The following is a 24,378-nucleotide window of genomic DNA, read 5'->3' as shown; positions in this document are numbered from 1 at the left end:
AGCACCTGCCTTGCAATCATGAGGGCCTGACTTCAAATCTGAACATAAAACATAATCTGAATGAATGATCCATCAATTTATTTGCTATTAGATATGCAAGTTACTTTCCTGTAAAAAACTAAAACAAAAGAGTCTCTTTAGCAAAAGCACTTTGTTAAAGAAGATTCTTAATTATAATAGATTTAGGCTTTTGTTTTATACAAAATGTTTTTAAAGGAGTAGCCAATAGGGCTGGGAAGGTGGCTCAGTGGTAGAGTGCTTGTCTTGCATGCATGAGGCCTTGGGTTTAATTCCTCAGCACCACATAAGCAGAAAAAACCCAAAGTGGCACTATGGCTCAAGTGCTAGGGCACTAGCCTTGAGCTGAAAAGCCAAAGGACAGTGTCCAGGCCTGGAGTTTAGTCCCCATGACCAAAAAAAAAAAAAAAAAAGTAGACAATACAGTTAATTTTCCCCAGAATCAGAAGCAAATTGTGTTACTGTTTTAGTAGTGATTTTCTTCATAAATGTTATGGAAGGAAAAATACAAAATACTTATTTAAAAATTAACAATTGAATAATCCATCTCACATATATATAAGGGTTGAGATATGGGATAACTTAACCGTTTCAAATGTATACATTACTCTGAAATGTTAAAATAAGAACCAAAGTGACATCAACAAAAATACTGGCTTAGGAAACAAAATTAAGTAGAAGAATAAAAATATTGCATGTACCAATCACAGAAAAGAAAACCTAGTGTCTGATGCTCACCCCAGCACTGCAATTCTGGAATTTATTAAATGGACAAACTTGTGGTACATTTGGAAGTAATCTTTCCTCTGTATTATGCATTCATGAGCTATTTATTCAGATATTGTGGCTACTTTTGGTCACTGTACTTTTGAAAAGACATGAATAAACTGGAAAGTATCAGGGAAGCAGGAGGAAAATGAATACAAGCTAGAAAATAATAATTTGAGGAGAAAGTTTGAAAAATCCCGGTGTTATCCTAGGAAAGAAAAACCCAGGATGTGATCTGCATGTTGAATATATGAAGTATTTCCACAAAGTTATAACTAACACTAATATTTTTTTCTCTCCATGCCACTAGCACCTGCAACAGAAAAGAGATTAATAAGAACACATTTTATTGTTTACCATACAAGTCCCAAATAAACTTATGTTTGTTTCTTCCTAATCTTGATTCTCAATGGAAGGTTAGAAAGCTACTCAGATAATCCTGATGATGATAAATCTCCCAGGAGATTTGACAACAGATTCCCTCTCTTTCTGAGAAGACAGAGAAGTTTGGGATAGGGTTAGACCCAGGGTAAGTAGAGCACAATAGGTATAAAGATAAAGAGGTATACTGGGTTTTCTTAGTTTTAGGGGAAATGGGGACAGCTAGACGCCTACCAATGTAGACACGGGCTCAGAGCCATGAAGACAACTACTGAAAGCAGAACAGAACCAGGACTCCTGGCGTCTGGGTGATGGCTGCCAATGGCAGACCAGATGAGCGAAGAAGCAACGCATGAATCAGAGTAACAAATATTTTTCCTATTTTTATTTTTGTGTTATCTTTAAGTAGTTGTAGAAAGTTCTAGTCATTCTCAGAGACTACAGTCTTCCTTGGGATATTCATGACTCAGTCACCTCAAGACAGTGGAGCTCCAGCTGTCGACAGAGACACCATGTGGTAAGGAGAAGCAATGACAGCAGAGAATCCAAGCTGTCCCACTAAAAGGGAAAAGTGGAGGTCCTCAAAGGATGGGTTTGTTTTCTTTGTCACAGGGACATCTGGTACTATACCAAAGGTATGATTGCATTTCCAGCCCGAGGAGGAATTGAAAGAAAAAAAGATAATTTATAGCTAAAAAGCAATAAATCAAAAACATCATTGCTGTATTTACAAATTACTCATACTTGATATGCCTACATGAGATTAAAGTGTTTCATTTTCAACTCTTCTGGATACATGGACCTAAAACTTGAATTCATCAGAACCCAAATGTTACAGTCATTGCTATGTTGTGGGCACATCTCTCATTTCTCCAGAGTATTTCCCAATGGAGGGATCTACACCTTACCTTTGCTTCTCCAGCTCGGGCTCAGCTAGGCTTACTTCATGCCATTGATCTCTATTACAATGGTACCCAAGATATACATTTATCATATCACTTGGTACCTATGTACCAAATTATTTACACTCAATACATAATTATTGAGAGATTGAGTATCACCTTTTAACAATTTAAAAGCTAAAATGAGTACATTTTTTTTTTTAAAAAAAACCTTCTCACAATGAAAATCCTAGACTAGATAGGGTCACAATTTGTCTTTCTGCATATTTAAAAGAGAAATTTCATTAAGAACACCAATAGGCATTTTGAGAATTTTCTATAAAATAGAAAAAAATTCTAGTTAATTTTATTAAATTAATATTCAAATCTTGATTCCAGATATTAGTAAGAAAATTACAAGAAAAATTATACACTGCTCATGTACATAGAAACAAAGCATCTTTAATAAAATATTAGTATTTTGGATTGAGTATGTGTTTATATATACATATATGGTACTGCCAAATGGATTTTCTACATGAAAAAGTAGTTTCATATTGAAAAAGTCTTATCAGATTGCTTTTACCACACTAAGAACATAAAAGAGAGGAGAAAAGTAGAATAATTATTTTGATATATTTAAAAAAGTCATTTGACACAATTTACTTTTTATGACAAAAACCTAAGCATATTGAAAATAGAAAGGAATTGTATTAAAACAGCTAAGCCATTTGATTTTTAACAGTGATTCAAAAAAGTCTCTGTTAGAAAGAAGATGGTCTCCTCATCAAATGTGATGTGTCGGGAAAATTGGATAGCCACATGTAGAAGACTGAAACCTAACACTCACATTTTTACACAAAAGTTAATTAGAAATGAATCAAAAATCTTAATGTATGATGATAAAATGAAATTACTAGAGGAAAGGATAGGAAAAAATCCTTGAATCTACCGGATATGTAAGACTTTCTGGAATAGAACTCCAATTGCTCAAAAATAAGAACAAGTATTAGCAAATGGGATCATATCAAGTTAAAAAACATCTGCACAGCAAAGGAAACAATGAATTGCCAGAATACAATGAGGGAAAAATCTTTGCCAGTTATTCAACAGGTAAAGGATTCATAATATCTGGAATTCATATGGACCTTTAAAAATTAAGCCAACTTGGGCTGGGAAGATGGCTCAGTGGTAGAGCACTTGCCTTGCATTCATGAGGCCCTGGGTTTGATTCCTCAGCACCACATAAGCAGAAAACACTGGAAGTGGTGCTGTAGCTCAAGTGGTAGGATGCTAGCCTTGAGCTGAAGAGCTGAGGGACAGCACCCAGGCCCTGAGTTCCGGTCCCAGGACCAGCAAAAAGAAATAAAAGCAAAAGAAAAAAATTAAGCCAACCAAAATAATTTGATTAATACAAACGAATGGAATGATTTTAATAGAAATACAAATAGTTAATAAATACATTTATATATATATATATATATAAACCATCATTATTAGCTGTAAAGGAAATGCAAATCAAAACCATTAACCTTCTATCTTTCTTCAATCAGAATGGCTGTATTGAAACTAACAATGACAAATGCTGATAGGGATACTATAAATAGGAAATTAGTTCAACAATTATGAATATCAGTCTAGAAGTTCTTCATAAAACTATAGACCTACCACATGGTGCTGGCATACACATGAAGAGTACAAGTCAGCATATAATAGTGATTTCTGCATGGCCATGTATTCATGATAGTCAAACAATGAAATCAACCTAGGTGCTAATCAACCAATGCAATGAATGCATAAAGAAAATATGGCCTATGTACCTAATCCCATAAAATGAATCAAATCATGTCAGTTATGGGAAAAAATAATGATTGTAACTAGAGATGATTATGCTAAGAAAAATAACCTGGACTAAGAAAGACAAATACAGCATGTTCACTTTCATGAAAAATTTGGTCCTTAAAAATTAATGGCAGGGGGGCTGGGAAGGTGGCTTAGTGGTAGAGTGCTTCCTTCACATGCATGAGGCCCTGGGTTTGATTCCTCAGCACCACATAAGCAGAAAAAGCCAGAAGTGGCACTGTGGCTCAAGTGGTAGAGCGCTTGCCTTGAGCTGAAGAGCTGAGGGACAGCGCCCAGGCCCAGAGTTCAGGCCCCATGAAAAATAAAAGGAAAGAAAGAAAGAAAGAAAGAAATTAATAGCAAGAATGTTCTTTTTGGGAATGAGTACCAGTGAGAGGGTATGGCAGGGTCAAATATTACCAAATATTTTATACATATATATGAAAAGTAAAGATGAAAATTATTGCAACTGTTCCAGAAAGCAGTTACAATGAACAGGAGTGATAGAAGAGCTGAACTTGATCAGTCTATTCTCACATGCATATATGGAAATATCACAATAAACTCCTAATTTCACTGTACAAATAATGTATGGCAATACAAAGTAGAAAAAGGGAATTATATTGATTTAAAATGAAGTATATGAATCCACAATTAGCCTACAAAATCTACAGACATAATAATATAAAAATATTCTAGAACATTCTACAAAATTATATAGTAATGACAAAATTTACCCTAAAAACAGATGAATTTTTAATACTTGATTCACCATTAGAAATTTAGCCAATAGGATAAAGATTAAAAGGACTTAGTAATTTTATATAAAAGGAATAAATAAAACTATTTTATATGCCTCCCATCGAATGTGTCTCAAAAATATAAGCGATTTTCTTTTTTTTTTTTTTTTTTTTTTTTTGGGTCCGGTCGTGGGGCCTGAACTCTGGGCCTGGGCGCTATCCCTCAGCTCTTCAGCTCAAGGCTAGCGCTCTACCACTTGAGCCACAGCGCCACTTCCGGCTTTTTTCTTTTTGCTTATGTGGTGCTGAGGAATCGAACCCAGGGCCTCGAGCATGCAAGGCAAGCGCTCTACCACTGAGCCACCTTCCCAGCCCCTAAGCGATTTTCAAATAGAAACACTATGGGAGTTTAGCAGTTTATTAGAAATAAATTTAGTCTGCAAAATTTATTTGTATTCCAGCAATAAAACAACAACAAAAGCAAAATAGACAAAAAGCAATATGATTATATTGGTACCAACAAATAATAAATATTGAGGACTAAATCTGTTGAATACTAGAAACTAGAAATTTTTAAATAAGTTTTTTATTGTGAAATTACTGTACAGAGGGGCCACAGTTACATGAGCCAGGTAATGAGTACAATTCTTATCAAGCATTGTTGCCTCCTCCTTTGTTTTTCTGCTACAATCCCTTCCCTCCCATCTCCACAACTATCCCCCCTCTCTCCCACCTAAATTGTAAAGTTCATTTTTCAACATAGTGTCTTGAACATCTCATTGTTGCAATAAGTCATATTAACTATGCAGAGATGCTATGTCTACCAAGAAACACAGTAATTGTAAACACTGCAATGCAAAGATTCAGTTTTATCCACAGTATGCATAGATCCAATGCAATCAAAACCCAGATCCCAGAATTAAATATTGATGAACCTAACCTCAAATGTATAGAGAAAACACCGATAGCTAAAGTGATATTGATGAAGAAAAGCAATGCTAGACCATACCAAATATCAATGTGCTGCTTGCACAGCAGACAGAAAAATTTTGTCATCTTACTGTGGTGGATGTTCTGAAACTCGTGCAATTTAATTCTCTCTTAACACAGAAAGAATTTTTTTCAGCTGCCCCAAATGCTGCTGGAATATGGTTCTCAATTATCTTCCCCTTCTAGATGTTGTCTGAAGAAACCTGATTCATTAAAAGTAACACACTTATAAGATTATTTCTTTGTTGCTTTGTATGTCCCTACCCCACAGTATAACTCCTGCTTTCACTGTATTTGATGTTGGTATAATTTGTGGAGGGGAAAGGGAAAAACAAGTCGTTTAAATAAGGATGCAGGTGGACCTGTTGCAACAATGAGAAGTACAAGTTGTCATGTCGAAAACAAACTTTACAACTTGGGGGGGGGGAGGATTGGGTGTGGGGGAGGGAGGATGGGAAGGGATGGGAAGGGTAAACAAAGGAGGAGGCTACAATGCTTGATAAGAAATGTACTCACTATCTTGACCATGTAATTGTAACCCCTCTGTACAGTATTTTCACAATAAAAAAAAATTAAAAAAAAAGTTCACATCTATCTCTGCATGAGTCTGCACCCAGCATAGGAATATAAAAATCCCGGCTTCCTCATCAACTCAGGACAATTCTGAAAGGGTCCTGACTTCTTTAAGTTTTCCATTCATGCTTTTATAGAGATGGCATTCCTGCTCAATTTCTTTCGTTGGCCACTCCAGCTTCCTTTCTATCTGTTCTATAGTTGAGGAACCCCCAGAACACACCTAATAAATTTCTGGTAAGATCATATTCATCCCAGAGTCTGCTTTACAGAAAAAGTGCCAGGAGTTTCCAAAAAGCAATACTAGAATGTGACTCTGCTGCTGGGTCATATGTTTCAGCTGAAGGAGGGCAGAAACACTGCAAAGCCAATAGAGCATTGATCCTGGCTGTAACTGCTGGACCTCGAATGATCATGCTTTTTGCTTGAGTAAAACAACCAAAACATGACATATGGCCACTGATTTGATTGATGCATTCTTTTCTAATCTTATCAGAAAAGATCATACACAGTTTGCATTTACTGGGAAAAGATAGGCCATCCATAGTTTTTTCTCCTGAGTATGGCAACTTTCTTGCACTGTTATAACACAGGTCAAGGAGATATGATCTCTGGGTCTCCCACTGAATGTCCCACATTCCATTATAGTGGTACCCTCATCATAGCTGGAATGGATGAATATGAGCTTACTAGTGGATTGAGGCCTTTATAAGACACACTACAGATGACGATAATAGTCTGCCTACCCAAACCATTGTTAGACATTTATTATGAGCATACATAGTCCACAGCTTACTGTAAAATTCATTAAAAAAACTCTCAACACAAGATCTACTATTATTGCTATTGTTACCATCATCTACATTTCAAAACTACTACAACCACATATAGGTATTACTGCTTTGGGAGCACATCCCATTCATTAGTCAGGAGTCTTCGGAGAAATAATCAACATGAATGTGATTTCTTTCGTGCTTTTCTTTCTCATTTTTCCAGTCCTGAGCCTTGAACTCAGGGCCTGGGAACTGTCTCTGAGCTTCTTTTGCTCAAGGCTAACTGTCTACAACTTGAGCCACAGCTCCTGTTCTGAGTATGATTTCTTAAAGGACTAGCTGACATGGTCCACATCTGCCATCTGCAATCTGGTGGCTCAGGAATACTGGGGCTGTCCTAGGGCCACAAGAGGAGAGAAGGAGGAAGTGCCAGGTAAGAGAAAATTTCCCCTCTCTATACTTTTCTTCTATTCAAGCCCTTAAAAGATTCAATAATGTCCACCTAGGTTGCTGAGAACATTCCTGTTTAGTTGACCTATGCTTGCAATGGCCATCCCTTTAGGGAACAGATTATCAGCCATTCTGAATCTTTTAGTGCAATTAGGCTGATAATTAAAACAGCTACATCTTCAACCTCTAAGTTTACTTCAGGTGCCTGTCACTTTATCTACTCTTATCATCAGATTCTCATCTGTACTACAGGTTGGTTTATACACAAGAGTGTATATCATATATCTATGAATACATGAATATCTATTCACACAACTTTATACATATATTGTAGTGTAAAATAAATTCTTAGGCTACTGGTTAATTGTTATTTTTTTGCACTAAAGCTTAATTTATCCCTCATTTCTTATATAACCTGAGGAATATTACCTGATTTTATTGTGCCTCAGAACTTCTTTCTTCAAAAGATAAATGAAAATAGTTCATAGATAATAGTCTAGAAGAAACTTATATGCCAAAAGTTATAACTTTCAAGTATTAGATTTTCTGGTGATGTAAACTAATTTGTTGAAAGCATTATTATTATCATTATTATTATTATTATTATTATTATTATTATTATTATTATTATTATTATTATTGCAAGTCATGGGGCTTGAACTCAGGGCCTGAGCACTGTCCATCAATTGGTCAATCCATTTCCATGCTAATTCTAATTGTCAACAGTATAAACTAAAATTTTTCATTTACATGAAACTATTTCTAGACCTTCTTTATGGTTTCATTGATCACTTTATCACTTTATCTACAATGCAGTTTGTTGCTTTAGCCAGAAAAAATTCCCTACTTTTACTGAGAATAATTTTCAATGCCTGAAAACCTTTCTATATTTTACTATTTATTAATAATTGAGATCCTCATTTTTGAAATGGCTAAAGTGATGAAATACTTTTATAACAATGCATTGGAATAATATTGAATCATTATATTCTGTCAGGTAACAATGCCCTATTTACTCACAAAATAATAATGTCCTGATATGCAGTACAAAAGAAATGACTTATTTATTGATCTGTATTTCTGTTTGTCAGCATGGAGATAAATGGAATATACTGAAGCAAAAACAACAGAAGTAATATTAAATTTGCTTTTTATGTATATGCTTATATTCTAGTTTCTTTTGACCTACTTAATTTTTGGCTCTTCCTTCCTCCTTGGCTTTTCTAATTTTCTTCTCTCTATTCACATTTGGAACTAAAAATTCATTAAAGGCAACATTTCCACATGCATGACAAAACCAGTGAAATTTCATGCATGGTCTTTCACTAGGTTAATAAAGCCAGGATTGTTTTTAGTCATCTGAGGAGTTACTATACCTGACTTGGCATGTGAATGAAATATATTGTCTTCTTTTCAAATGGAAACAACCAACTCAATCAAATTTATATCTTATCTCTAGAAATTATACCAACAAAAAGGAATGGGCAGCAATGAAGATTTTTTTATCGAAATTATCTTATTTCTTTTGATAATATGCCCAAACAAATAAAAAAACAAAAGACAAGCTTTCAAATAGCTTTGTCTCTCTCTTTTTTTCTTCTTGACAGTACTGAGGTTTGAACTAAAGGCCTTATGTTTACTAAACGGATGCTGTAACACTTGAGCTATACTTCCAGCCCTGCTTTTAACTGGTTATTTTGAAGATGTAATATAGCAAACTTTTCTGCCCAGGCTCGTCTCAATCCACGATAACTCTAAATCTCAGCCTTTTGAGTATGTAGGATTATAGGTATAAGACGCCTCTCTTGACATTCTTAACTTTCCTAAACATATTTAAATATGTGATTCATCTGACAAGGTTCTAAAATTCTTAGATAAGATGTATATGAAATAGCTAACATTTCTGACTTTACAACCTTGTAAACTTAGGTAGAAAAACTTTTGATTCATTAGTAAAGTGGAAAATATTAAGTATAGATTTTGATTCTTTTCCTCTTTAATATTTCTAATGCATGCAAGTAAATCTCTAAACTTCCTTTGCTAACACCTACCTTCTGTTTTGCCATCATTTTAATGATAGCTGAAGGATTCCACATTACAAAGATAAAATTTCAATCTAAAAGATCCCTCCACACTGATTACCACTTTAAACTCACAAAATTAGGAGCCCATGAATACATGAGAGTATCATAGAAATATTAGAAAAACCAGGCTTATGATCCTATCAACCATACTAGACAAAGGAATAATGCAACTAACCACTTAGATCACAAAATATTGGAGGAATATAATGGCATAGCAATCAGACCCTCAGACCTAACACCACTGGTGAAAAGAAAGGTATAATGCTTTTCAGCATTATTTGTACGTCAACCAAGAGGAGCTCTCCATATACATTCATGGAGTTCATTGCATAAACTTCATCACAAAACAAAATAGTTTTGTGGATAATTTTTTAAATTAATTAGTGTTTAGCTGTTTTAGTAGACATGACCAAAAGGAAATTATATCACAACTTGAAATGACAATGTCCTGCTATTTTTAAATCACAGTGTATTTTTGAGATTTACTATCATTACATTATTTGCTTAGTCTATTTTAGGGAAGTTCTTTAGCATTTGGAAACAATTCAAAGTCACTATGTTCTTTGGTAATTTTCCTTTTTCAAAGTAATCATCTTGTGTTTTATCTCCTTAAAATCCCTCAGTGGCTCTTATAAACTTCAGATTGAAGTAGAAATAAACTCCCAAGTACAGCTTTAAGTATTTGTGTTTCTCATTATTCAATGTCACCACTTTGGCCTTAATTTCTTCTCATTTTCTTTCCTATGAAATTTAGGCCTTGCTGATCTTATAATGACATATTTGGCTAATGCCCTATTAAAGAGTCTACATGCATGCTCATCTACCCTTCCAGAATAAGAATAAAAATCTCTGAACCAAAATAGCTTTGGTCCAGCTCACCTTAATTATGTTATGATGTTTATCTGGATCATCTCCTTTGAGAAGCCTTCCTGAAAGAGGTGAGACTGGTCAAGATGCCTTCTACTCATAAATTAACATGCTTAGTTGGAAACTCTTTGCACATCTATGAAAAATCACAAAAAGGTGGGCACCAGTGGCTCATTTCTATAATCTTAGCTCTTCAGGAGACTGAGATATGAGGATTGTGGTTCAAAGCGAGCCCAGGCAAGAAAGTCCTTGAGACACTAATCTCCAATGAACCACTCACATATATTTTTTTAAGCCAGAAGTGGATGTGGGACTCAAATTGTAGACTTCTAACCCTGAGCAAAAAAAGCCCAGACCCCAAGTTCAAGCTTCAAGACCAGCATGCACATGGACAAAGGTAAAAACAAACAAACAAACAAAAAAACCTAGGATGGGCTGTGTACTCCCAGAGTGTTTGCATACACCCACGTGAGAATTCTTATTATACTACTCTGTCATTTTTGTCAAATTTCAATTCAACATGGCCATCTATGTGTACAATGAATTTTGGTTACTATCACCCCTTCAGTCATCGTCCCTTCCCTGCCATCTATCTTAACTCTCCACATTTTTCACGTTTTCTAGCTCCATTTTCTTATGTATTCATTGAGTGTTATGATTCACACTGACTTTATAAAACAGTGTGAATACTTTGCATTGTTTTGTTGTAGCTCCATTTCTCAATAATTTTTATATGACAGTTGCCAACTTGCCTTCATAATATTTGGCCTATAATAGATAAATAAAAATATTTTGTTAAAATAAAATGTAAGTGAGATATATGGTACCCCTTAATTACCTTTTTTGGAGGTACTTTGGTTTCCACTCAAGGCCCAGTGTTTGCTAGGCAAGTGCTTCATTACTAACTAAAATCACACCCTGATTCCTTTTTGCTTTAACTTAAATTTTAGATAGGGTCACGTGTTGTTGCTTGGATTGGCTTTGAATTATGATATTTTCACATCTTCCTCGTGAGTATATGGGATTACAGGTATGAACTAACATGTTTACCTCTGACATTTCTTCAATCTTAATGAGTCATTTTCTTGCTTCAATATATTTTGCTATCTAGTACCTCCAAAATGTTACTACAAATTGTTCCAGTCTCATCAGTTTCAGTATCTAGGTCCTAGGTTTCATTAACTTAGGAAGGGAAGTATAGGAAACCACCTGTGTTTAGTTTGAAAGATAAATAGAACTTTAGAAACAGAGATGGATGAACTATGTGAATGTTTATTGAGATCTCTTCTTGGCTGACCTACAAATAATGTTGAATAATGTTAGAACTTTCTTTTCACTAATTGTGTTAGAATGGGAAGATCAATCTATCTACCTGGCATCTACTTATTATCTGTCTGTCTGTCTGTATATCTAACTCTTTTTTTCCACTTCTGCCTTTTCTTGAATGTTGTACTTTGTCTTCCATACGTTTCTCTTTAAGACATTTATCTAGGCATATAACAATATAAACAATTTAAGCAAATAAGATATGAAAATGGTTTCAATCCTGGCCCTAATACATAGAAAAAATAAGATATTATATCTACTTCCAATGCTACAGAAGTTGACATACTGCTTCTGGTACCAGGTAACTGATTCATGTTTGCTTTTAGTTTGTCCATCCTTACCTCCTCCCTTTTCTTTATTTCTGTCATTATAGTCATTACTATGACAGACTCTAGACTTCCATTTTGACAAACACTGTTTTCAAGCTCTCCATTTTTCACTACTCTAATACTGTTCTTTATTGGTATATTAATGTTTCTTCTTCTATCTTTCCTCCTCTAAGTGTAAGCATTCCCAGTACAGCCAGATATTTTTTGTTTTCCCTTAATGTATTGGTTAGCAGCCTGGATTCTCTTCTAAGTACAGGATTTTCATTTTCATTACAAGATGAGACCATGTGGTGACTCATCTCACCTCACTTGAAGTGTAACACTCCACCCTTCATCTTACAATTGTGCTTCTTCATTTATTTTGATGTAAGTGTCCCATTAGCCATTAGCCATGTGGATATCCAAATTCAAAAACTCTTTGTTGGCTTGACTGGTTATTTATCACACTTAATGCTTCAAATATCATGACTCCTTCTTTTAAATATCTTTCCCATGCACCCTTCTGAATTTCAGCTGTCTTTACAAAGCCCTGTTCACATCCATCTCTAGAGCCCACTATAGGATATTCGGCATCCAAAGTTCATGTATTGATATTAGTCTGATATGTCTCTATCTTCAAAATAAGAGAAGAAAATGATAATAGACAGTTTTAAAAGTTTCATGACTTTTCTTTTATGTATGCTTATAATATTAACATGGCAGGCTTGTTTCCCTCCCCCAAGATTTATATGTTGAACACCCAAACTCCAGAACCTCATGGTGTGAGGTATTTAGAGAATAAAGTTTTAAAGAGGGACTAAGTTGAAATAAAACTGTTATAATGAAACTCTAATCCAATATGACTGAATGGTGTTTGAACACAAGAGGAAGAGACACCATGATGTGTCTGCACACTGGGAGAATTGTATGAAGAAGAGCAAGAGTAGCGAGAAGCACTTTGACAGTTGATTTCCAGGCATCATAACTTGTGTAGAAATACATTTTTGTTGTTTAAACCATAAAGAGTATGGAAGTTTGACACAGCATCCCATAGTGAAGAAAATTTGGATGAAATAAGTTATTTACTACCCATTGGTATTCTACCATTGTTTGTCATATACATAATAAAGTGAGTCATATAAAAAAGGAAAAGAATGAACTAACAAAAGGAGCCAGCACAAATGTAGCCATAGAGCTTTAAAATCAGAATGGTTTTACTAATCCCTTTTTTAATATGGAATACTTCACAAATTTGCATCTCATCCTTGTGCAGGGTTCATGCTATTCTTCTCTTTTTCCTTCCAAGTTTGGTATATGTGCTGCCAAAGTGAGCCATACCACTCTTTTTTAAAATTTTATTTTAAAGTAAATGCTAGTCACTTAACCTGTCAGTTTATTCCTACTTGCTTTGTAAACAGTACATGAAGTATAGGGTTTATAAAATGAAATGAGATGTAAATGTGTCTGTTCTATTAATTCTTGACTTCCTGGATTATCCCTGTTCAATTAAAAATGAAATTAAGCAATCCAATGTATTGGTTTGACTCTTAGCCAATGAGATCTATTTGATAATAAAGGTTATTGCAGTAGCGATCTCCTAAATAATCTGTGCTTCTTTGATATATTCTGTATCCAAGAATGTTAACTCTTACTTCATCTAATCATCATTTTTTAAGTACCACTGCCTGCTTAACCTTTTTCTTTTCTTTCTTAATTAAGCACATTTTTACTAACACATTGTGGTATAGAAATTCATTTCAACTGATTAAAATCCAGCATAAATAAAGAGAAAAATTATGGTACCTAAATTTCTCCTCTTTTATCACTCTATGATAGATAACTTTTCCATCTGCAGTTCTCATTTGTCTAAGTCTTGTTCCACACACATTTGTGCAAATACTCAACATTAGAGTTTTTAGTGCTATTTTTTTAAAAAAAGAAAACATCAAACCTCAAGCCAACAAACAGTATTGATTCTAATGGTATATTATTTGAGAACAAAATCCACCTTGAAAATTCATCTCAACCAAGCAGATCAAAACATTAGGTACTGTACTCATTATAGAGTCAAATTGATAAAAATGATTAAAAGATTCTTCAATCAAACATTTGATCAACAGTATGCTGAAGTAAAGTGAAAACAGTATTTCAACTACTTGATTTCAAACCAAGTAGATTTAGAAACAACACACACACACACACACACACACACACACACACACACACACACACACACACATGCACACACGTACAAGAATGCATTGTATCTAGGACAGAACTGAAAAAAAATAAGAAAAGGGGTAGGTGAAAGGGGGGGGTGAAGATGTTGAATGGATGACACAGATCAAGATGCATTGTATACTAAAATTTCTTTGTTAAATGGCAAAATTTTCAATACATAACCTAAAATATAGGAAAAGTGAGGGAGGGAGTAGGGTGGAGGGTGGATGAGAATGTTAAAAGGGGTGACATTGATCAAGAGACACCATATTCAAAAACTGCTCAGTTGAATGGCATCTCCATTGTACAACTACCTAAGGAAAATAAAAAATATATATTTTTAGAAAGCATATACAGATGTTCTCTCAGGCCACCAAGCAAAGATACAATTAGAAAGGCTTTCTGAAAATTAGTATGTATCTCTCACCAGATATTTAGTCTTCTGTTCCCTTTATCTTGGACTTCTGGCCTCTGGAGTCATAATGTAAGAAATACATTTCTATTGTTTAAGAATAAATACAGAAGAAGCATAGCATCATTGAATCAATCCAGAAAAATAAATATTGTGAGGACAATGAACACAAAATTTAGCTAACTTTACTCCTCTCTCAGCTACATAAGAACCATAGTGTTTGCACATATAATTAAAAATTCCAGCTCTTAGCCTGGCACCGGTGGCTCACACCTGTAATCCTAGCTACTGGGGAGGCTGAGATCTGAGGATTGTGGTTCAAAGCCAGGCCAGGCAGGAAAGTCCGTGAGACTCTTATCTCCAATAAACCACCAGAAAACTGGAAGTGGCGCTGTGTCTCAAGTGGTAGAGCGCTCGACTTGAGCTGAAGAGCTGAGGGACAGCGCCCAGGCCCAGAGTTCAAGCCCCACGACTGACCTAAAAAATAAAATAAAAATAAATAAATAAATAAATTCCAGCTTTTGCAAGTCTATACGTTTAGTCATTTTCTGTTGAATGCCTCTAGAAATGTTTACATTTTGTCCATTCGTGCTCTCTGCTTCTAGGCTGTCCAAGTAAGCTGATATTCCTCCTTGTGCACAGCCATTCACTGGATTCTATGAATTCCATGGTAAAGACAGGGCAACTCAGTGCATCATAAAATCACAGACCCTTAGCCACAAGATGGAAAAACCACCAGATCTCCATTAAATCCAAATTTTCAGTAGATGATTAATGGATATTAGGGGCAATGTTGCTAAGAGTAAAATTAAGATGACTGACTCAAGTGGACAGGACTTGCTTAATCCAGGACAAATTTTATTCTGAATCATCCTGCTAACCTCAGTGATAAGTTCTTTTATACTACTACTACTTAGCACATTATTAAAGGCATAATACTCCTTTAATCCCATTTCCTGAAGAATACAACATAGCCAATGGTGTTCATAGAGTTTCAGTCTATTCTCAGCCTGTAATTGCCTATTGGATCTTCCCTGCTAACCAACATTGGAGATGTTTCAAAATAATTTTTGTTTGGAGTATATAAAGTTTGTTACTTATCATCTAAAAGAGCTCGTGTCAATATAAAGGAGGCAAAATTCCAAGACCTATGAAAGAAAATTAAGTTCAGGAAACACCCCTCTGCTTCTCAATCTAGGAAATAAAATGAATATATAAACTCATAGTGTAGTAGTGTTTGGCTTTACTTAGGGACTTGGAGAGAAAACATCGTAATGAAGGAAGAAATCAACTAAAGAATTCCAAATGTAAGGACAATTATTTAAAATTATCAGAATACATAATGAGTAACTAGAATCATTTTCTGAAGATGAGTTGACTTGTGGAAGAAAAATTTTAATTGCTGTTGCAAAAATATCTTTATAAATTAGAAATGGGTTTTAATAGTGTGGGAAAGAACACATTTTAGAAAGTGGAGGTAATTGTATGTAAAGCTCTGGTAATAATTTAATGAAATAGTCCCAGATGGTTAGACTGAGGCCACTACCCAATGAAGATGAAGGCCTTGTGTGGGGGAAAATTTTAGATGTCAGCTGAAAAATTATTATACAGTGAATAAACCAATTTGAATTGTTCTCACAACATGCTGTAAGGTTTCAAATAGTAAAGGGATTTTTCTACATACACGCACTTCAGTTTTCCAGCAGGAGTGTCGTAGAACACCCACAGAGAAAAGAGCATTCACGCAAGATATCTCACATCTTGTATCAGAAAGCCTATCTCTGTCATCCATCTAGGGTTTTCTGTAACTACAAGGGATAGTAATAGATAATTGTTACCCTTGGTAACAACTCAAAATAGCCAGGACTTTATGTGTGTTTTCTCTTCTGTGTTTTTTTAAATCATTTGTTTTAATCAACTCTGCTGTTGTTACTGTTTCATAGCAAAACTGGAAAAAACAAAAGTGTAATCACTGAACATACTGGTCTGGCAAATGGACATTTAAATCATCGATCTGTTGGAGTAAGAAAGGGCTGGTTGACATGGAGAAACTTGGCAGGAAAACAAAGTCATCCCATAGTTTCTGGCTGGGCCATCACATCTTTCCTGGCTAGATTATCATAGCAAACAACAAAATTCAGCCTTTGGAGTGCTGAGAATAAACTAGCAATTGTCATCATTTCATTCTATTCTCTGATCAGCTACAGGGATTTGAAGAATGTGGCATCAATGACAGAACCTGGTGTCAGTCACAAATCCCATTCCCCATTGACAACCTTTGTAGTAACAAAATCTTCCATATGGAACCGCTACACAACTGCTGGGCTAATGTCACTCATCAGAACTTCCAGTGTTTGATCTGACTTTCTGGGAAATCCAGGCTATACAATCACCAAGAGTCAGAACTCACGCATGTCACATGACTCCATTTGGGTGCTCCAAGCAAAACTGCACTAAGAAACTGTCTCTTCTAAGAAACTGTGGATTCCCCAGGTGAGAAAACATTTTAAAAAGTTTTAAAATATTTTAATTATCTACAGTAATAATAGAAGATAATTCCATACACACATACAGTGTACTTTGAACAATTTCACCCTGTCCTTTGCGTTTCCATCCCCTTTCCATCCTCCTCCTTTCTCCAACTGTATTTAATGGTTTTTATTAAGCTATCTGTGTGTGTGTGTGTGTGTGTGTGTGTGTGTGTGTGTGTGTGTGTGTGTGTGCGCGCACACGTGTGGGTATGTGGGAATTGAATTTCAGTTCTCCCAACTCCTTAGTATATTTTCATCTCCATCTCTTCTACTGTTGATCTCCAGACTACTTCCTTTTTACATTCACACCACCCCCACCACCATCGTCGGCGTCGGCGTCGGCGTCATCATCATCGTCATCGTCATCATCATCATCATCATTGTTTTAGCTCTAGGTTGCACAAGTGAGTGAAAACACATGATATTTTGCTATTGGAGCTTTGCTTATCTCACTAAACATGATGAACTCAAATTCCATCCATTTTCCTGCTGATGGCATATTTTCATGAAATTCTTATCAGAATAAAAGAAGCTTTTAAATGAGCCAAACTCATTCTGATGCCCAGCATCAGAGAAACCAGTGTTTTCTTTCAGCAAGAGTATAGTGCCACGTGGCTTCAAAATAATAAAACAGCTGTAAAGGCACACACACTAACACACACTACTTTCTTTGAAAACACATGTTTCCTGCTTGTCAGTTTCTGTCACATTCCTGATCAAACCTTATAGAGGTATCTATAAGGTTTGAAGTATCTATCACTCAAAGCTTGGGATAGTGAAACTATCCCCCAGAGAGTTTTTTTTTTGTTATTGAGCTGCTGCCAGGATAGCATAGCCAACCTCCAGCAGCTCTGAAAAAATGGTTAAGCTCCCATCACTGTGAGAATAACAAACAGACAATCACCTCATAAAATCAAATAAATAAACTCTTCTGCCACTGCTGATTGTAACTGTTTTTTCCTTATATTGGTTGTTTTATTTTTGAGAGGATAGTATTAGGATTTACATGTAGTTTCACACATTGTTTGGCAGGCATTCTACCAGTTGAGCCACACCCTTAGCCCTTTATGCTTTCATTATTTTTCAGAGAGTATCTTGTGTTTTTGTCTGGAGCTGACCTCAAATTGAGATTCTCCTACTTATGCTTTCTAATACCTGAGATTACAGGCATAAGCCAACACACCTGGCTTGTTGAAATCAAGTTGTGTTGTGATAGAATTTTTTTGTATTTCCACCTCCCGAATAACTGGGATTACAGGAATGGGCCATAACACAGGATTAAAAAAATTAACTTTAGAAAAAAAATTAATAGTTTCCAGTGTGTGTGTGTGTGTGTGTGTGTGTGTGTGTGTGTGTGTGTGTGTATGTGTATACATACATACATATATATACATATATATATATACATGAAATTTGAATGTATATCTTTTGGAAGTAGAGGCAGACACAGTCCAATCTTTTGTTAGCTGCTTTCCTGTTGGAGACACTCGTTAATGCCATCGGTCATGCTGCTTTCCTGTTGGAGACACTCGTTAATGCCATCGGTCATGCTATGTAAGTCAGCCACTTAACCCACAATTCAGTTTAGAAGGGTCAATGAGTTTATTTATCTTAATTCCTTCAAACTGTATGTAGTGACTTAAGCATGAGATCTTGAGTTATATCCTCAGTACTACCCAGTCCTTCCCTAAAAGAAAGAGAGAGAGAGAGAGAGAGAGAGAGAGAGAGAGAGAGAGAGAGAGAGAGAGAGAGAGAGAGAGAGAGAGAGAGAGAGAGAGAGAGAGAATAAAGAAAAAAATGACATTCCTGTTATGTAGCAGGCAGGCACAGTGCTGAATGCAGAAGATGTAAGACAGAGTGATAGGGATAATCTCTCTGATTTTATATTTTAGTAAAAGAGATAACAAACAAGGTAACCTGAGACAGTTAAAAGTTTATGAAGACAATGAATGATGTAATGAAATGGAAAATGGCATAATAGTAATATAGACATAGGTGAAAAATACTCCACATAAATGTAAAGGAAATGTTCTAGCTGTCAGAAGAATTGGTAAAAGAACATTCTTTATCGGGCTGGGAAGGTGGCTCAGTGGTAGAGTGCTTGCCTTGCATGCCTGAGGCCCTGGGTTTGATTCCTCAGCACCACATAAGCAAAAAAAAAAAAAAAAAAGAGAGAACATTCTTCATGTTTCCATCCTTGGATTCATTTTGATAGGCATCATTTTATAAGATCATCTGCACGTATCTATTAAGCTCTTGTGATCCTCTTCTAAGAATACCCTCCTTTGGTCTCACTGTGTGAATGTTTAGAGTGCTGTTTAATTAATCATGTCCACATGTAATTTTTGTCTTACGATCCATTGGGTTGACTTGTAGATTTATAGGCACTTTATGTACTGTTGGCAGTTTTTGTTGTTTTTTCTTCTCTCTTTTTTTATTTGTTTCCCCCCCTTTGTCACTGTTTGGTTTAAATTTCTGTACCCTTTGTCTTGTATATAACTTTGTCTGAATTGGGGAGGGGAAGCCAGATCACAGAAAAGGTGGGAGGAAGGGTAAACCATTCAGCAGTGATACCCACTAGACCCTATGTTGAAAGTGAAATATACAACTTGAAGAGAGGATAGGAGGAGGAAAAGGAAAATCCTAGAGAAAATAAGGGAGGGGTAACTGTTCAAAGAGAAATGTTCTCATTACCTGACTTATGTAATCATAACCTCTCTGTACATCACTTTTACAATAAAAAATAAGACATTCATCATGAGATGCACAGTTGTTTAAGCTTCCAGATGAAAGCCTTGTTTGTTTCAAGAAGAGAGAGAGGCCAATGGACTAAAATATGTGTGAAGAAGCAAGTCGTCAAGGTAATTTTGGAAATCAGAGGGAACAAATGGTGCTTTTCATCTTAACAAAACAACAAGTATGAGAAGTCTGGAAGGATCTATGGAGGTTATAGATTACTGTTTGGGGATCCTTACAAAATCAACAACTAAGAAATCTTGGAAGAATTGTTGCATATCTTGGATCTCCTATAGAACTCTGGACTATAATAGACTCTGATATACTGCACTGGTGTCTTTAATAAGAAAACAAAGTATCACTGAAGATGTCTGAAAAGATCTTATCCCCTCAACATTCCATGTCGGAATTCTAAGCACCAAGCTAAAGACATTAGACAGAAAGCCTTCTGGCAAGTAATTAGGTCATGATGTGAAACCCTTATGAATGGAATTGTATCCTTTTAGAAAGCGATATCTGAGATGATTTTCCTCTCAGATGCAATGTGAAATGGAATATCTTCAAACCAGGAGGTGGACCTCACAGAAGACATCTGCAGGGCCCTTGATCTTGGATGTACCAGCAAACGTGGGAGGGAAATATTTACTGTTTAAGCCACACAGCACATGGCATTTCATGATAGCTGCCTGAACTAAGATGGCCACACGAAGGGCTAGTAACTAAAGTAGAGGAAAAGTTAAAATGAAGATATGCAGAATGAAGAGCAAAAGGCCTAAGGAAAGAAAGGATCAGCTGTTCTTAAGGGACTGACTAAGAAGAACCTATAAAGATGGCTGAGTGGACACTATACAGTATCTACCAGATTTGGTCATTTCTATTTACCTTCATGTCCCTAGACTGCCTGTCTCTTTCTTCCCCTCATTTCATGATTGCTGTAAGAATACCAGTTAGGCTCTGTACAAGCTTCTTATTTCACCTTATATTCTTCTCTCACTGGAAACATGACAAGTATTGTGTGATTGTTCTCACCACCCTTTACTCTACCACATCTTTATGTTTATTGAATTATTTTAAGCACACCGTAGCATTTTTTTCTGTTGTATTTCTTGTAAGCTTAAGTTTATGGAATATTTCTATATGCAACTTAAAAACAATTTCATGGTCTAACCTATTTTCAAATCACTGGGTATCTCACACCCCAGTCTACCTGGACTGCTATAATAAAAATACCATGAAAAGGTTTAAGCAAGGAACATTTCTTTCTTGCAGTTCCAGAGATCACAATATCATACTAACAATCTCTTTTTATGTTTCCTCCACATTTGCATAATGGAATTTGGCTCACAAGCTCTCTGGAGCTGTTGTTTTCATATAAATATATATACATATATGACATATGTACATATACATATGTATTTATATATACAAAATATACGGATATATGTATATATATGGAAATTAATGGCCCATGGGTGTTAAAAATTCAACAGACAGATTATGGAGACCCAAATACTCTATTCATTGATCAGGGCTACACAATGTTGAAAAGATTGTGCATTTATGGCATGAAAATTAATATGATAAAATACTGTTTAAGAAAATATGAGGGCTGGGAAGGTGGCTCAGTGGTAGAGCGCTTGCCTTGCATGCATGAGGCCCTGAGTTCAATTCCTTAGCACCACATAAGCAAAAAGAAAAAAAGCTGGAAGTGGCGCTGTGGCTCAAGTGGTAGAGCAGCGCTAGCCTTGAGCTGAAGAGCTGAGGGACAGCGCCCAGGCCCAGAGTTCAGGTCCCACAAGTGGATCCCCCCCACCCCAAAAAAAGAAAAGAAAATATGATAACATTTGCTTTCACCTATTTTGTGTTATTTTTCCATGGAGGATTTGAGAGTTAATATATTTTAGGAAATTCAAAGCTATTGCATTTTACTTGGCTGCTACATTCCAGCCCCGTTTTTCTAACCCAACTATTGAGTTATTAACATTTTTCTTGGGCCAAGCCTGTCCTAGAACTGAAACTCATTTCTGTTCTCATTCTGTCTGCTGATGGCATTGCCCCAGGACAGGTATTCTTTCTGCTGCACTGGGACTGCAGCATTAGTCTCTGACTAGTGAAAGCTTTAAAATTAGTCAGAGATGAAATCTTAAACATCTCCTTGAAGCTTACTTCATAAGAATGACATAATGTGACCTTGCCTGGTGTGCCTAATTTTAAAGTCTCATTTTAAAATCCTAATAATTTGATGAATACCATAGTTCCCTTCTAAAGGTCCATTTGTACTATAAAACAAAAACAAAAACATAAAAAATAATGAACAAAAAAAACAGAAACATTTGACCAGGGCACTAGTGGCAGTGGCTCAACCCTATGATACTAACTATTCAGGAAGCTGAGAACTGAAGACTCTGATTCAAAACCAGCTCAATAAGGAAAGCCCATGAGTATGTTATCTCCAAAATATAGAAGTGGAGCTGTGGCTCTAGTAGTATAGTGCTAGTCTTGAGCACAAATGATCACAGGTCCTGAGTTCAAGTCCCAGAAAAGGCACACACACACACACACACACACACACACACACACACACACACACACACACACACACACACACAAACACACACCACTAATAATATCATGGAGATAATGTTTTCCCTCTTTTCTCTCTATTTCTCTATCTGTCTGTCTGTCTGTTTCTTTCTCTGTCTCTCTCGTCTTTGCAAACTCTCTGTGTTTTGCTGAGGACTTAAGATATATGCTTGGGGGCTGGGAAGGTAGCTCAGTGGTAGAGCACTTGCCTTGCATGCATGAGGCCCTGGGTTCGATTCGTCAGCACCACCTAAGCAAAAAAGAAAAAAGTCGGAAGTGGCGCTGTGGCTTAAGTGGTAGAGCACTAGCCTTGAGCTGAAGAACTGAAGGACTGTGCCCAGGCCCAGAGTTCAGGCCCCAGGACCGGACCCCCCCCCCAAAAAAAAAGATATATGTGTAGTCTATTTAAATGCTGTAATGATATATCAGTTCACATTAGTGCTATTGCAGTGAGTACTCTGAGAACATTCTAACCTTGAATTTATGTCCAGATACCTCCAAGAACCTACCACCCTCCATAGGAGGAGCACACTAAGATCACAGACCGGAGGACGTTAAGTTGATTGCATGATAGGTTGAACTGTTCTCTCAATTCAGTGATTCACAAATAGAACGATCTTATTCATACTTCCTGTGCCTTGATTTTATCATGTCATTATAATTAATTTTGTATTTTGGTTAAAAATTATTTGTATTCTAGATAGCAAGGATGTTATTGAAAATATAATTTACTGTCACATAAAAATATTTTAAAAACCAGGTGTCCAGAGTCAGACATATCTGCATACCAGCAGAGTCATATGAGCCTTCTGATTCTTCATCTGTAAAATAATAGTATTCAACACCAGAGTATTGAGGATATAATAATCATAAAGTGCATTGTATAGTATGTCTAATATAGTACTTTGGATACACCCTCCATCAATGACAATAACCATCATTTTTGTTATGATTGTTAATCCTATGTTGAACAGGAAATACTTTAAGTAAAAAAAAAATCCACATGTTAAACAGTAAAGCTAACCTGGAGTAGGAAGTAGAGTTCAGTCTGGTCTAGAAAAGCACCCCCACTCCACCATGGCTTCAGTTTTCTAATCTGCAGCCACAACTCGGCACCAGCACATTTATGTGCAGAACCAAACTGCTTGTTATCACCTATAAACAAATGGAGCCAGAGATTGTCTTGAAGGTGCTGGAGATGGGTCGCAGAGCTTTACACAAGCTGAGCTGAGCTCATTCTTTACCACTGAGCTATACCCTCAGGACCTAGAACCAGTCTTAAAGCTATAATACATTAGAAAATGAAATAATCTGTTTCCTTCCCTCTAATTCAATTACCTTGGATAAATTAATCTGCCTTCCTAGGCCTCTATGGTGATTTAACCCAGGACCTTGTACAAGCTAGATGAGTGTTCTAACACTTGAGCCACATCCTCAGCTCGTGAATTTTTCAAAGCATAATATAAAAGGAGTATCTTGTAATAAGTGAAGGTTACTAAGTAGGTAAGCAATACCTATTATTATTTAAAAGTTTAACTAAGAAATAATGAAGACACTAGAATGTATTTTAATATGACATGTCAGAAAAACATAAAAGCTGATTTGGGTTATCAAAGATCATTTCCATTATCTTAAAAAAGACTGGCTACTTACCATTTCTTAACATAAGTTTTGCACCCTTTAAAATTCATAATGAGTGCTTAAAATTCATAAAGAGGCTTAGATGATTTCATCATCTTCTATTGAAACTCTATTGATTTCCACTTTCTATTTTGAGAAAACAAGATTTTTGGAGGTAAATACATATCAAAAGGAGATGGACATGACTTTAAAAATATGATGGTTCCAATGTCAAATGGGCTGATTTTTTTAATGAAAAATATCACAAATGACTT

At 35.8% G+C, this 24,378-nt stretch overlaps 1 non-coding gene across 1 annotated transcript; it reads right to left on the bottom strand.

Moving 5' to 3' along the window:
• Positions 1 to 13,229: 13,229 nt before the first annotated feature.
• On the bottom strand, positions 13,230 to 13,334 carry LOC138821126 (U6 spliceosomal RNA). Its single transcript, XR_011370065.1, has one exon. It is a non-coding gene; the product is annotated as a U6 spliceosomal RNA (small nuclear RNA).
• Between the last annotated feature and the right edge of the window lie 11,044 nt (positions 13,335 to 24,378).

This window comes from Dipodomys merriami, unplaced genomic scaffold (genome assembly GCF_024711535.1).
Source record: "Dipodomys merriami isolate MVZ:Mamm:240054 unplaced genomic scaffold, mDipMer1.0.p SCAF_9, whole genome shotgun sequence".
NCBI lineage: Eukaryota > Metazoa > Chordata > Mammalia > Rodentia > Heteromyidae > Dipodomys > Dipodomys merriami.
The sequence above is the reverse complement of the archived record's forward strand: the minus strand, read 5'-3'. Positions and strand labels throughout refer to the sequence as shown.